Consider the following 14623-nt stretch of genomic DNA (forward strand, 5'->3'; position numbering starts at 1 on the left):
AGAGACTACAAACATCACTCAAGGAAAAAGATCTTGGGGTGAGTATAACACCAGGCACATCTCCTGAAGCGCACATCAACCAAATAACTACTGCAGCATATGGGGGCCTGGCAAACCTCAGAACAGCATTCCGACATCTTAATAAGGAATCGTTCAGGACCCTGTACACCGTGCACGTTAGGCCCGTATTGGAGCATGCGGCACCAGTTTAGAACCCACACCTAGCCAAGCATGTAAAGAAACTAGAGAAAGTGCAAAGGTTTGTAACAAGACTAGTCCCAGAGTTAAGAGGTATGTCCTATGAGGAGAGGTTAAGGGAAATCAACCTGACGACACTGGAGGACAGGAGAGATAGGGGGGACATGATAACGACTTACAAAATACTGAGAGGAATTGACAAGGTGGACAAAGACAGGATGTTCCAGAGATGGGACACAGCAACACGGGGACACAGTTGGAAGCTGAAGACACAGGTGAATCAAAGGGATGTTAGGAAGTATTTCTTCAGCCACAGAGAAGTCAGGAAGTGGAATAGTTTGGGAAGCGATGTAGTGGAGGCAGGATCCATACATAGCTTTAAGCAGAGGTACGATAAAGCTCATGGTTCAGGGAGAGTGACCTAGTAGCGACCAGTGAAGAGGCGGGGCCAGGAGCTTGGACTCGACCCCTGCAACCTCAACTAGGTGAGTACAACTAGGTGAGTACACGCACACACTCACCCCTGCAACCACAATTAGGTGAGTACAATTAGGTGAGTACACACACACACACACACACACACACACACGTTTCCCTAGACTGCAGGAAGGCCTTTGACACAGTTCCCCACAAGAGATTAGTGCAGAAGCTGGAGGATCAGGCGCATGTAAAAGTGTGGGCACTGCAATGGATAAGGGAATACGTGACAGGGAGGCAGCAACGAGTCATGGTACGTGAAGAGGTATCACAGTGGGCGCCTGTTACGAGCGGGGTCCCACAGGGGTCAGTTCTAGGACCAGTGCTATTTTTGATATATGTGAACGACATGATGGCAGGAATAGACTCTGAAGTGTCCCTGTTCGCAGATGACGTGAAGTTGATGAGAAGAATTAAATCGGACGAGGATGAGGCAGGACTGCAAAGAGACCTGGACAGGCTGGACATGTGGTCCAGTAACTGGCTTCTCGAATTCAATCCAGCCAAATGCAAAGTCATGAAGATTGGGGAGGGGCAAAGAAGACCGCAGACAGAGTATAGGCTAGGTGGACAAAGACTACAGACCTCACTCAGGGAGAAAGACCTTGGGGTGACCATAACACCGAGCACATCACCGGAGGCACACATCAACCAAATAACTGCTGCAGCACACGGGCGCCTGGCAAACCTGAGAATAGCTTTCCGATACCTTAATAAGGAATCGTTCAAGACACTGTACACTGTGTATGTTAGGCCCATACTGGAGTATGCAGCACCAGTCTGGAACCCACACCTGGTCAAGAACGTCAAATAGTTAGAGAAAGTACAATGGTTTGGAACAAGGCTAGTCCCAGAGCTCAGGGGAATGTCGTACGAGGAAAGGTTAAGGGAAATCGGACTGACGACACTGGAGGACAGAAGGGCCAGGGGAGACATGATAACGACATACAAGATACTGAGGGGAATAGTCAAGGTGGACAGAGATAGGATGTTCCAGAGAGGGGACACAGGGACAAGGGGTCACAGCTGGAAGCTGAAGATTCAGACGAGTCACAGGGACGTTAGGAAGTATTTCTTCAGTCATAGAGTTGTCAGCAAGTGGAATAGCCTAGCAAGTGAAGTAGTGGAGGCAGGAACCATACATAGTTTTAAGAAGAGGTATGACAAAGCTCAGGAAGCAGAGAGAGAGAGAGGACCCAGTAGCGATCAGTGAAGAGGCGGGGCCAGGAGCTGAGTATCGACCCCTGCAACCACAGTTAGGTGAGTACAATTAGGTGAGTACACACGCACACACACACGCACACACACACACACACACACAAAATGGTAACTAACACACACACACACACACACACACACACACACACACACACACACACACACACACACACACACACACACACACACAGTAGGTAATCACTTCTTGATATTAATGCTGGAAATATTAATTGTACTGTTCTTTAGTATAATTTTTCAAAGGTCCACACTTACAGGACTAGGCCTACACAGCCTCCACCGCCTATATAGCCTACACAGCCTACACAGCCTATCCTTGGCACCAACTCTAAAGTAAATTAGACACATGTGCAACTCCTGGGTATCTTTACTGAGGAAACGTTTCGCCACACAGTGGCTTCATCAGTTTATAAGCTGCTTCTCCACACATATGCCGTATTCTATTCAAGATTGATGGACTGACCACATCGACTCAAGGTTGAGGGACTGATTACCTCATTCTCCTCCTGTTCTTCAAGTTTCTCCTACGTATGGACTGATGAAGCCACTGTGTGGCGAAACGTTTCCTCAATAAAGATACCCAAGAGTTGCACATGTGTCTAATTTAACAGCATGTCGGTTCTCTGAACCATTTACCTACAACTCTTAAGTAATCGCCATAAATCTTCAAACAACAGATGCAACTGCTGGTGTTGCACATGGTCTGCACTTGACAGTCAGGTCAAAGTCATGGTCAAAGTCATGGTCATAGTCATGGTCAAAGTCATGGTCAAAGTCAGGTCAAAATCACAAGAAAAAGTCCTTGAGTTAAAATCCTAAGAATATCTGTTGTATCAAACATTCTCCTTCATCAATATCTGAGTTATAATATTAGAAATCAATGTTCTAAATTTCTGTCAGCCAGGTATTAAATTCAAATTTCTATCAGCCAGGTATTAAATTCAAATTTCTATCAGCCAGGTATTAAATTCAAATTTCTGTCAGCCAGGTATTAAATTCGAATTTCTATCAGCCAGGTATTAAATTCAAATTTCTGTCAGCCAGGTATTAAATTTAAATTTCTGTCAGCCAAACATTAAATTCAAATTTCTGTCAGCCAGACCTTAGATTCAAATTTCTGTCAGCCAGATATTAAATTCAAATTTCTGTCAGCCAGGTATTAAATTCAAATTTCTATCAGCCAGGTATTAAATTTAAATTTCTGTCAGCCAAACATTAAATTCAAATTTCTGTCAGCCAGACCTTAGATTCAAATTTCTGTCAGCCAGACATTAAATTCAAATTTCTGTCAGCCAAACATTAAATTCAAATTTCTGTCAGCCAGGTATTAAATTCAAATTTCTGTCAGCCAGGTATTAAATTCAAATTTGTGTCAGCCAGGTATTAAATTCAAATTTCTATCAGCCAGGTATTAAATTCAAATTTCTGTCAGCCAGGTATTAAATTCAAATTTCTGTCAGCCAGGTATTAAATTCAAATTTCTGTCAGCCAGGTATTAAATTCAAATTTCTGTCAGCCAGGTATTAAATTCAAATTTCTGTCAGCCAGGTATTAAATTCAAATTTCTGTCAGCCAGGTATTAAATTCAAATTTCTGTCAGCCAGGTATTAAATTCAAATTTCTGTCAGCCAGGTATTAAATTCAAATTTCTGTCAGCCAGGTATTAAATTCAAATTTCTGTCAGCCAGGTATTAAATTCAAATTTCTGTCAGCCAGGTATTAAATTTAAATTTCTGTCAGCCAGGTATTAAATTCAAATTTCTGTCAGCCAGGTATTAAATTCAAATTTCTGTCAGCCAGGTATTAAATTCAAATTTCTGTCAGCCAGGTATTAAATTCAAATTTCTGTCAGCCAGGTATTAAATTCAAATTTCTGTCAGCCAGGTATTAAATTCAAATTTCTATCAGCCAGGTATTAAATTCAAATTTCTGTCAGCCAGGTATTAAATTCAAATTTCTGTCTGCCAGGTATTAAATTCAAATTTCTGTCAGCCAGGTATTAAATTCAAATTTCTGTCAGCCAGGTATTAAATTCAAATTTCTGTCAGCCAGGTATTAAATTCAAATTTCTGTCAGCCAGGTATTAAATTCAAATTTCTGTCAGCCAGGTATTAAATTCAAATTTCTGTCAGCCAGGTATTAAATTCAAATTTCTGTCAGCCAGGTATTAAATTCAAATTTCTGTCAGCCAGGTATTAAATTCAAATTTCTGTCAGCCAGGTATTAAATTTAAATTTCTGTCAGCCAGGTATTAAATTCAAATTTCTGTCAGCCAGGTATTAAATTCAAATTTCTGTCAGCCAGGTATTAAATTCAAATTTCTGTCAGCCAGGTATTAAATTCAAATTTCTGTCAGCCAGGTATTAAATTCAAATTTCTGTCAGCCAGGTATTAAATTCAAATTTCTATCATCCAGGTATTAAATTCAAATTTCTGTCAGCCAGGTATTAAATTCAAATTTCTGTCAGCCAGGTATTAAAATCAAATTTCTGTCAGCCAGGTATTAAATTCAAATTTCTGTCAGCCAGGTATTAAATTCAAATTTCTGTCAGCCAGGTATTAAATTCAAATTTCTGTCAGCCAGGTATTAAATTCAAATTTCTGTCAGCCAGGTATTAAATTCAAATTTCTGTCAGCCACGTATTAAATTCAAATTTCTGTCAGCCAGGTATTAAATTCAAATTTCTGTCAGCCAGGTATTAAATTCAAATTTCTGTCAGCCAGGTATTAAATTTAAATTTCTGTCAGCCAGGTATTAAATTCAAATTTCTGTCAGCCAGGTATTAAATTCAAATTTCTGTCAGCCAGGTATTAAATTCAAATTTCTGTCAGCCAGGTATTAAATTCAAATTTCTGTCAGCCAGGTATTAAATTCAAATTTCTGTCAGCCAGGTATTAAATTCAAATTTCTGTCAGCCAGGTATTAAATTCAAATTTCTGTCAGCCAGGTATTAAATTCAAATTTCTGTCAGCCAGGTATTAAATTCAAATTTCTGTCAGCCAGGTATTAAATTCAAATTTCTGTCAGCCAGGTATTGAATTCAAATTTCTGTCAGCCAGGTATTGAATTCAAATTTCTGTCAGCCAGGTATTAAATTCAAATTTCTGTCAGCCAGGTATTAAATTCAAATTTCTGTCAGCCAGGTATTAAATTCAAATTTCTGTCAGCCAGGTATTGAATTCAAATTTCTGTCAGCCAGGTATTAAATTCAAATTTCTGTCAGCCAGGTATTGAATTCAAATTTCTGTCAGCCAGGTATTAAATTCAAATTTCTGTCAGCCAGGTATTAAATTCAAATTTCTGTCAGCCAGGTATTAAATTCAAATTTCTCTCAGCCAGGTATTAAATTCAAATTTCTGTCAGCCAAACATTAAATTCAAATTTCTGTCAGCCAGGTATTAAATTCAAATTTCTGTCAGCCAGGTATTAAATTCAAATTTCTGTCAGCCAGGTATTAAATTCAAATTTCTGTCAGCCAAGTATTAAATTCAAATTTCTGTCAGCCAAGTATTAAATTCAAATTTCTGTCAGCCAGGCATTAAATTCAAATTTCTGTCAGCCAGGTATTAAATTCAAATTTCTGTCAGCCAGGTATTAAATTCAAATTTCTATCAGCCAGGTATTAAATTCAAATTTCTGTCAGCCAGGTATTAAATTCAAATTTCTGTCAGCCAGGTATTAAATTCAAATTTCTGTCAGCCAGGTATTAAATTCAAATTTCTGTCAGCCAGGCATTAAATTCAAATTTCTGTCAGCCAGGTATTAAATTCAAATTTCTGTCAGCCAGGTATTAAATTCAAATTTCTGTCAGCCAGGTATTAAATTCAAATTTCTGTCAGCCAGGTATTAAATTCAAATTTCTGTCAGCCAGGTATTAAATTCAAATTTCTGTCAGCCAGGTATTAAATTCAAATTTCTGTCAGCCAGGTATTAAATTCAAATTTCTGTCAGCCAGGTATTAAATTCAAATTTCTGTCAGCCAAGTATTAAATTCAAATTTCTGTCAGCCAAGTATTAAATTCAAATTTCTGTCAGCCAGGTATTAAATTCAAATTTCTGTCAGCCAAGTATTAAATTCAAATTTCTGTCAGCCAAGTATTAAATTCAAATTTCTGTCAGCCAGGTATTAAATTCAAATTTCTGTCAGCCAGGTATTAAATTCAAATTTCTGTCAGCCAAGTATTAAATTCAAATTTCTGTCAGCCAAGTATTAAATTCAAATTTCTGTCAGCCAGGTATTAAATTCAAATTTCTGTCAGCCAAGTATTAAATTCAAATTTCTGTCAGCCAGGTATTGAATTCAAATTTCTGTCAGCCAGGTATTAAATTCAAATTTCTGTCAGCCAGGCATTAAATTCAAATATCTGTCAGCCAGGTAATAAATTCAAATTTCTGTCAGCCAAGTATTAAATTCAAATTTCTGTCAGCCAAGTATTAAATTCAAATTTCTGTCAGCCAAGTATTAAATTCAAATTTCTGTCAGATAGGTATTAAATTCAAATTTCTGTCAGCCAGGTATTAAATTCAAATTTCTGTCAGCCAGGCATTAAATTCAAATTTCTGTCAGCCAGGTATTAAATTCAAATTTCTGTCAGCCAGGTATTAAATTCAAATTTCTGTCAGCCAGGTATTAAATTCAAATTTCTGTCAGCCAGGTATTAAATTCAAATTTCTGTCAGCCAGGTATTAAATTCAAATTTCTGTCAGCCAGGTATTAAATTCAAATTTCTGTCAGCCAAGTATTAAATTCAAATTTCTGTCAGCCAAGTATTAAATTCAAATTTCTGTCAGCCAGGTATTAAATTCAAATTTCTGTCAGCCAAGTATTAAATTCAAATTTCTGTCAGCCAGGTATTGAATTCAAATTTCTGTCAGCCAGGTATTAAATTCAAATTTCTGTCAGCCAGGCATTAAATTCAAATTTCTGTCAGCCAGGTATTAAATTCAAATTTCTGTCAGCCAAGTATTAATTCAAATTTCTGTCAGCCAAGTATTAAATTCAAATTTCTGTCAGCCAAGTGTTAAATTCAAATTTCTGTCGGCCAGGTATTAAATTCAAATTTCTGTCAGCCAGGTATTAAATTCAAATTTCTGTCAGCCAGGCATTAAATTCAAATTTCTGTCAGCCAGGTATTAAATTCAAATTTCTGTCAGCCAGGTATTAAATTCAAATTTCTGTCAGCCAGGTATTAAATTCAAATTTCTGTCAGCCAGGTATTAAATTCAAATTTCTGTCAGCCAGGTATTAAATTCAAATTTCTGTCAGCCAGGTATTAAATTCAAATTTCTGTCAGCCAGGTATTAAATTCAAATTTCTGTCAGCCAGGTATTAAATTCAAATTTCTGTCAGCCAGGTATTAAATTCAAATTTCTGTCAGCCAAGTATTAAATTCAAATTTCTGTCAGCCAGGTATTAAATTCAGATTTCTGTCAGCCAGGTATTAAATTCAAATTTCTGTCAGCCAGGTATTAAATTCAAATTTCTGTCAGCCAGGTATTAAATTCAAATTTCTGTCAGCCAGGTATTAAATTCAAATTTCTGTCAGCCAAGTATTAAATTCAAATTTCTGTCAGCCAGGTATTAAATTCAAATTCAGTTTTATGAACCTACTTATTATTGGAAACCATTTAAGGTTTGAGGATAAAGTAGCTTCGAAATTTTAGGTTTAAGGATCCAATAGCTTTAGAATTTTAGGTTTAAGGATCCAATAGCTTTAAAATTTTAGGTTTAAGGATCCAATAGCTTCAAAATTTTAGGTTTAAGGATCTAGTAGCTTCAAAATTTTAAGTTTGAGGATACAGTAGCTTCAAAATTTTAGGTTTAAGGTTCCAATAGCTTTAAAATTTTAGGTTTAAGGATCCAATAGCTTCAAAATTTTAGGTTTAAGGATCTAGTAGCTTCAAAATTTTAGGTTTAAGGTTCCAGTAGCTTCAAAATTTTAGGTTTAAGGTTCCAGTAGCTTCAAAATTTTAGGTTTAAGGTTCCAGTAGCTTCAAAATTTTAGGTTTAAGGTTCCAGTAGCTGCAAAATTTTAGGTTTAAGGATCCAGTAGCTTCAAAATTTTAGGTTTAAGGATCCAGTAGCTGCAAAATTTTAGGTTTAAGGTTCCAGTAGCTTCAAAATTTTAGGTTTAAGGTTCCAGTAGCTTCAAAATTTTAGGTTTAAGGATCCAGTAGCTTCAAAATTTTAGGTTTAAGGATCCAGTAGCTGCAAAATTTTAGGTTTAAGGTTCCAGTAGCTTCAAAATTTTAGGTTTAAGGATCCAGTAGCTTCAAAATTGTATTCAAATATCGTGTATCAATTTGCTTGTTCTTAATATTGTATTAGATATGTGAGGGATACTTTTTAGAATTTTAATAATATAGTTTGTGAAGATATGAGTCAGTGGCAGATAAGTCACCTCACTCAGCCATAAGAATTCATTATGAGTCTCACAGTCACTAACTGAAGTCTCAGGTGATCGGAAAACTATAATTAAACCAGGGAACACTTCAGGTTTAACAATTCTAGAGATCTTGGGGCTTAAAAACCTTCAACCAGGACTCACTGACAATAATTTTTCAATTAATTTGTTTACTCTGAATAATATTAATTAACCTATTTTTTATATTGTGTCAAGGTTTGTCTTGTTTGATGTTGAGTTTGTACCTGAGTAATGGAAGACCTGGCCTGGTGGCCCGGTGGCCCGGTGGCCTGGTGGCTAAAGCTCCCGCTTCACACACGGAGGGCCCGGGTTCGATTCCCGGCGGGTGGAAACATTTCGACACGTTTCCTTACACCTATTGTCCTGTTCACCTAGCAGCAAATAGGTACCTGGGTGTTAGTCGACTGGTGTGGGTCGCATCCTGGGGGACAAGATTAATATTACAACCTAGGATTTCAAATGGCCTGTTATCCCAGGTGTAATGGGAGCAAATAAACACAGTAGAAAAAGTTTAGACTTATATTATCCTTCACCAATTATAACAGCAATATGTACACTATGTACAGTGATAAATATAGTGCACTCCACGGTAAGCAAGGCAGAAATAGAAGCCACAAGATAGCAGACCGTGCTTCAACCAGCTCTAGAGTGGGAATGACAAGGGCAGACAGGAGAGCGGTATCCACATAACCTCTGCGATTGTCAATCCCACCTTCTTATTGGCTAGAACCTGGTCACTAGTTGAACGATGGGGCCCCATCATCAACTCTTAGCAACCTGGTTCGCTGGTTGGGGGAGATAGCCTGTAAATGAGGGTGTGTCCATGCGCCGAATAAAGGTTACGTACTCTTTGCATGCCACACCCCCACCCCCGAGAAGGCTCAGGATTAGGCTGCCACCTCCCAGTGGTAACCGTGCCGCCATGGCACAAAATAATGGGACCGCCTATCCTCTCCACCATCCAACTCTTAGATAGAGCTCAGCTTTCCTAGTGCCTGAAAGCCAAACCCTAAACTCAGAGTGAGACAGCAGTCAGATAAGCCAACATAGGTCCAAGATACAAGCGGACGGTAGCCCGTATCCCCTCACTAAAAAAAAACCCCCACATCAGGGGATAAAAAAAAGAGCTTGAAAGGGGGGTTACCACAAATACATCCTAACCTAAATAAAATATTAAACTAGACTCTTGACAAAGAGTCTGCCAACACATTTTCTTTGCCGGCAATATATTTAATAAAAATATTGTAGGGCTGCAGCCTGAGAGTCCAACGCATAAGCCTTGTGTTGTGATTCTTCATGGCTTGGAGATAGACTAACGGGTTGTGATCACTGTAGACTGTGACCACCTGCGATGTTTGGCCCACATAAACATCGAAATGCTCCAAAGCCATTACCAGCGCGAGGGCTTCTTTTTCAATGGTAGAGTAAGCTCTCTGATGTGGCTGGAACTTGGCTGAAAAGTATGCGATTGGCTGCAGCTCCTTGTTCCCGATTTGTAATAGTACCGCCCCAACCCCAGACTCACAAGCATCAACCTGTAATGAAAAAGGTTTGGAGAAGTCTGGAGACAAGAGAATGGGTGCAGAGCACAATAATCTTTTTGCTTTATTAAAAGCAGTGTTACAATCTGACGTCCAATTAAAGGGAACTTTATGACTGGTAAGAGAGGTAAGAGGGGCTACAATATCTGAGAAATTCTTACAGAATCTTCTGTAAAATCCTATCATGCCTAGGAAACGTTGAAGAGATTTCCTATCATGAGGAACTGGATATTCTTTAATCGAAAGAACTTTAGCAAGTTTAGGTGCAACTTTACCACTACCTACTTCATGGCCTAGAAAAGTGACAGTGGCCTGGCCAAAGGAAGATTTAGACAAATTAACTGTTAATTGGGAATTCTTAAAGGTCTCAAACAGAGCTTTAAGTCTAAGTAGGTGTTGATCCCAAGTATCAGACACCACAACAATATCATCTAGGTATGCTGCCGTGCCTTCAAGTCCTTTAATAGCCTGATGGACGAGTTTCTGGAATGAAGAGGGGGAATTTTTCATTCCGAAGGGGGTAACTGTATACTGATAATGACCTCCTGGAATCACGAAGGCAGAGATTTCCTTCGCCTTATCTGTCAAAGGTACCTGATAGTAACCTTTAAGGAGATCTAATTTGGACACAAAAGTAGCCTTACCCACAAAGTCAATTACGTCATCCAGACGAGGAAGAGGGTAAGCATCTGTAATTGTGACCTCGTTCACTTTACGGTAGTCTGTGCACATACGAAACCCTCCATCAGCCTTTTTTACTAGGATGCACGGTGAAGCCCATGGACTAGACGACTCCTCCACTAAACCATGTTCTAACAAGAAGTCTACTTCCTGCTGAAGTAACCTTTGCTTTTCAGGATTAGCTCTGTAGGGGGAGAGTTTAATTGGTTTAGATTTTCCCACATCTACATCATGGTAACCTAACGTACATTTTTTCGGCACATCCGAAAAAATATTAGGATATGACTGTAGAAGCTCAGTTAAATTGGTTGCTTGTATTTCAGATAATCCATCCATTAACGGGCTAGGATCCTTGAGGAGGACAGAATTTGAAAGTTTAGTATTAATTTCAGAGATAGAGTGCAAAGAGTCAGAGTCGTCCTCAGAGGTAGAGGACAGAGTCATTACTGGGACTTTATCTGGTGTATGAAAGGCCTTGATTTGATTTATGTGGTAAGTTTTTGTTTTTGAGGTCTTATCAATGGGAGCTACCACATAATTTAAATCAGATAATCTACTTACTATCTGCATAGGTCCCGTAAATCTAGCTTTCAAGGTGTGGCCAGGTATAGGTTCCTGCACCAACACCTTGTCTCCTGGATGGAAGGAGCGGAATTGTGCACTTCTGTCATACCTCTGTTTCATCTTACTTTGAGCTGTCTTTAGCTTAGCCGTGGCTAACTCACGTGCCACCTGCAACCTTGAAGACGGGTTGTAGAGTGCTGAGCTTACGTCTTCTCCCATCCATCCTTCTTTGAGCACCCGAAGAGGACCTCGTACATTGTGCCCAAAGATCAGCTCAAACGGACTATACCCTGTAGACTCTTGCACCGTCTCTCGTACTGAGAACAGCAACAATGGTAGAGATTCATCCCAATCTGTCGGAAAGTGCATGCAAAAACTTCTCATCATTGTTTTTAATGTTTGGTGGAATCTTTCCAAGGCGCCTTGGGACTGAGGGTGATAGGCAGTGGATAAGTTGTGAATTATCCCTAACCTAGTTAATACTTCCCTAAATGCTTTGGCAGTGAAGTTAGTACCTTGATCACTTTGTATAGTTTTAGGAATGCCAAAACAAGAAATGAATTTTGTTAAAGCTTTGAGAATAGCTTTAGTATTGATACTACGCATTGGGATCGCTTCAGGATATCTGGTTACTTTATCCATAATTGTAAATAAATACTGATTTCCAGACTTTGACTTAGGTAGTGGACCTACACAATCTATAATTAAATCTGCAAAAGGTTCTCCATCAGCAGGTATGGGTTGGAGAGGTGCAGGTTTAATAGAATGTCCAGGTTTTCCAACTTGCTGACATTCTCGGCAACACCTAATATGATTCTTCACATCTTTCTTTAATGTTGGCCAATAAAATTCTTTTGTGATTCTATACAAGGTTTTTGTAATTCCTAAGTGACCTCCTGATGACGTATTATGAGCTATATTTAATATCTGAGGTCTATACTTGGTTGGAACCACTAACCTGTCGTATAATTGCCGGCCCTCTGTCTCCTTACCAGTCTCAGTGCATACCAAATAATCATTTTTAACTTCATACTTGACTGGATGACCCAAAGAGGATTTACCCATGGCTGCCTCAAAAGCGAATTTTAACGAAGGGTCCTTACGTTGTTCCTCCCGGAAGGACAGTCCCTCGGGCATGGAAACAGAGACATCTGGCAATCCTGCAACCTGGGAATAGGAAGGCTTGATCGGGGTCTGTTCACTTGATTTACGAGACTCCGGCCGGTGTGTCTCATAAAACAACGTGGCTATTCCGAGATCGGAGTCGTCCAAGGATAGGTCAACATTCTCCCCAGACAGCCCTTGGGATGTTGCCCGAGTTATGGCCAACACTGGAGAAGCATTAATCATTATAGGTTCAGGACACGAAGTAACAGTAGTAATGTTATTACCCAGTAATAACATGGCATTTTTCATGGGAAATCCTTTTGAGATACCTACAGTCAAGTACCCAGTGTAATATTTGCACTGTACATAAATTTTATGCAAAGGAACAGAATATATAGTTCCTCCATAGGCTTCCAATAAAACTGATGAATTCAAGGAAGTATTCTCTGAAAGGGGTAATATTCCTTCTCTGACAAGTGAGCAATATGCTCCAGTATCTCTAAAGGTATTTACTTTAGTTGGTTCTGAGTTTTCCTGAAGGGAAATAAGACTTTCGCAATAATAAGGGGCCATACCTTTTTCTACTTCTCTAGGGGACATGTTACTAGGGATATTAGAGATTTTCCCGATGGGTTGAGGTTTTTGGGGGCAGTTGGAACTGATATGACCTACTTTATTACACCTGAAGCAGACGACAGGCTTGCCCTTTACTCCCTGATGACGTTGCAAGTGGTGTCGTTCTGGCTGGTGCCTCTCTGGATATTGTTGTCGAGATGCTCCATAAGTAGTTTGCCTCTCCGCAGGGGGACCATATGTTGAGAAGCGTGGCTCACCAGGTGACTTGGTTGGATGTCGTAGACGCTCTCCCTCCGGCTGGCACTTCATTCTCCAATGTTGTCGATCTCTGCTCACGCCAGACTGTTGAAAAGAGAGACGGGACCGCTCGGACAAGGAGCGGTTCGTTTCGAAGGTATCAGCCAACCTGGCCGCCTCCAATGCAGTGGTTAAGTCACGATCCTGCAGAAAGACACGAACCTCTGGTCCCACAGACTCCAGCAGGTTATCAATCAGAATAAGCTGCACCAGCTCCTCAAAGTTAGAGACACCACTCGCTTTATACCAGCTGGTAAAAGCTTTGGTTTGCTGTCTCACAAAGTCCACCAGGGATTGACCAAGCTGCCGCCTGTTCAATTTGAAGGTCTTACGATATTTAGCTGGGATACATGTATATGCTCCCAACACTGTGGTCTTCACTACTTGATAATCAGAGAATTCAGCGTCAGTTAATACCGACGTAAATTCCTGTGCCTTACCCAATAATGCTGTATGAACCAACGCTGCCCAGTGCTGTTCCGGCCACCTCAAGGCTCGAGCCTGATTTTCGAAGCTTTCGAAAAATTGCTCTGGTTCGGCCTCATTGAAGCGGGGAACAAGCTGTACTGCTTTTTGTAAACTGAAATCGTTTACAGAATGCGAAAACTGCCTCCTTTCTCTTTCCCTATCAAATTCTTCCCTTGCGAATGCTCTCTGTTCCCTAGTTTGCTCAAGATTGATTTTTGCCAGCTCAAGTGCCAACGACGCTGATTCACCCTGAGACAACCCAGCTGCACTATACTGACCATTTTGCTCCGTAGGTATATCATCTTCCTCCTGCGAGAACATAGTAGTTTTTGCCCTAGCTCCCGTAGAGGGAGGAGTTTGATGTGCCATCTCTTCTTCAATAAGTATGTCAGTAATAAGTGAACGCAGTTGCGCAGCTGTAAGAGTGCGTTTATAGGGAATGCCAATGGAACGAGCAATTTGCCAACAACGCTGTAGAGACAATTTAGGTAGGTTATGCAAAGTATATGCCGACACCAGGCGTCTGACTCGTCTAGGTGGCATAAGTTATTCGCTATGCACAGTACGAATACCCCAACGTAACACGTTAATTTGCAGAACACGCTTAGCTATGCACAGTACGAATACCCCAACATAACACTTTAATTTGCAGAATACGCATACAAGCAAAGCCGACTGCACACAAGATTGACCGTAGCGAAGCGAGCACACTGAACAAGCTAGTAGCGAGCTGCTGAACGATCACACAATAGCAAGGCTGATCATAAGCAACTGACACGCAAAATTTGTAAAGCGAAGCGAAACAGCAAGCTACACAATGTTCCTGCTACAAGCTTCACCCTAAGCTCAACCGTTTCTCTAAGTCCAGATCCCGGACAGGCCCCCATATTACAACCTAGGATTTCAAATGGCCTGTTATCCCAGGTGTAATGGGAGCAAATAAACACAGTAGAAAAAGTTTAGACTTATATTATCCTTCACCAATTATAACAGCAATATGTACACTATGTACAGTGATAAATATAGTGCACTCCACGGTAAGCAAGGCAGAA

The sequence above is a fragment of the Cherax quadricarinatus genome, chromosome 41 (genome assembly GCF_038502225.1).
Source record: "Cherax quadricarinatus isolate ZL_2023a chromosome 41, ASM3850222v1, whole genome shotgun sequence".
Taxonomy (NCBI): domain Eukaryota; kingdom Metazoa; phylum Arthropoda; class Malacostraca; order Decapoda; family Parastacidae; genus Cherax; species Cherax quadricarinatus.